Below are 2,171 nucleotides of genomic sequence, written 5' to 3' on the forward strand. Positions count from 1 at the left end.
AAAAAAAAAGTTGGTAGAAAATCTCCATTTCTTCATCTTTATGTTTAGTGGCTTTTACATATATTTGAGTAATAGTTGTGTTAACATATGAGTATGAATACTATCCTATCACTCATAGAATTATGCCTCAGGATATATCTTGAAATGCTTGTTTTTAAATGATGAATATGATATCATTTCTCTTCAGTTTTCCTTTTTCAGCATGGTAGATCATATGATTATCTTAGTGGTTTGTAGTAGGTCCATCTCATCTCACTAATGTCACTCTATTCATTTCATTGCATTTTTTGACAGCTTCCAATTGTCGATTAGTATTTAATATATCTTATGTATACATTATTAATGAATGCTTGCAGATGGTTCTACTCTTTGAGTCTTAACACATCAGCAAACAAAAACCTTATGGATAATGAAATAGTGTTGTTGACTATAGTGCCTCTTAGGATAGAAGGCACTAAAAATATGACTGGGGTAGAGCTAATTTCTCAAAGTTGTAGCTATTGTATGGGACTAAACTTCCACTCAATGAAAGATCTTCATTTGCTTATGTAACAAGATTCAAAATGAGGAGAAACAGGAGTAAGAATAGTGCTTGGTCTCATGGAAATAGCTTTGGAGGTCTATCCCCCAAACAAGACAGCCCAATATGGTTCTTAGGTGCCATCAAGTCGAGTATGAACCCTGCCTTATCCTGTGTCATCCTGATACTTCCTGACATGCTAAAGCACATTTCAGCATCACTCTGTCAATCAATTTGGTTGAGGTTCTTCCTCTGTTTTGCTGACTCTTCATATTTCCAAGCATAATGTCCCTCTCTAAGGAATAGCCTCTCCTAGGAACATGTCTGAAGTATGTGAGATGAAGCTTCACCACCCTTGACTATAAGGGGCCCTCTGGCTGCACTTTCTAAAAGCCGTATTTGTTTGTTCTTTTGGCCATCCATGGAATATTCAGTACTCTTCTCCAATACTACAACCTCAAAGACTTTAATTCTTCTGTAATCCTTATACATTGTCCAGCTCTCAGATGCATAGCAAGTGATCAGAAAGACCATGGTTTGAATCAGATGCATCTTAGTCCTCAAACTGATATCACTGCTCCTCAATACTTTGGAGAGTTCCCTGAGTGCAGACTTTTCAAATGCAGTGCATCTCCTGATTTCCTGACTGCTCATACAAAGGGTGCTGATGATGGATCAAAAAAAATAAAGTTGATGATAACTACAATCTTTTCTTCATCTGGCCTTATCAAAATGAAAATATTTGGTCTGAGACTGAGAAGAGGAAAAGACTGTCAGAAATTAGATTTTATGAGTAAATCACAATGTACAAAATTTGTTGACATTAAATGAAGCAGAAGCAAAATAAGTGAGGTCAGGAACAAGTAAGCTGTAATAAATTGGATATTTATAAAGTAAAGCCCTTCCAGTGTAATAGCAGATTCTTAAGATGAAAATGATGGAATAACTTTCAAATTTGACCTTGAGTGTTGTTTTTAATTCTCAATTTGCATGTGAATCTTTTAAAAGAATCTCTACTAAAGACACATTTATATTTCAAAGCACAGTAGCATATTGCCTGGCTCTGATACTCTTCCCAATCCCTGTTCTTCTAAATCATTTTTGAGAGTTAATCAGGTTGAGTGCCATTTTCAACTACTTTGAAGGATAAGGTACATGCCTACATATTGTGCATTTACTGCTGTGCACATCTGTGCTTGTTGTCAGTCTTCAGGGATTGTGAAAATTAGCATCACTTTAATGGTAGAACAGGGTAATAAGCAAAGTTATGTATTGCTTATTGATCTTTGGTCATCAAAGTACAGCTGGTACTACATTTGGAAATATATATTAATGGATTTAGAACATGTTTTCTTGTTTATGAAAATACTATCCTCTTCCACAGATACATACAAATGGAAAAATAAAAATGGACTAATCTACATATTAACAATTGAGTGTAAACTCAATTTTTGAAGACATATTTTGTGAATATAAAGAAATCACAGAAGCCATGGAAAGCCTCATATATAAGTTATTAGATGGAGGACTGGTGAAAGGGAGATAGATGTGAAGGGAGGGGGTAGAAGTGGATGGATATCCTGTGGGATGGTGAAGCAGGAAATAAGTGCATAAAGGTGCATGTGAGAAAGGCAGGGACAACACTGACACT

The sequence above is a fragment of the Elephantulus edwardii genome, unplaced genomic scaffold (assembly GCF_000299155.1).
Source record: "Elephantulus edwardii isolate Elephantulus edwardi_28Jun2011 unplaced genomic scaffold, EleEdw1.0 scaffold00301, whole genome shotgun sequence".
Lineage (NCBI taxonomy): Eukaryota > Metazoa > Chordata > Mammalia > Macroscelidea > Macroscelididae > Elephantulus > Elephantulus edwardii.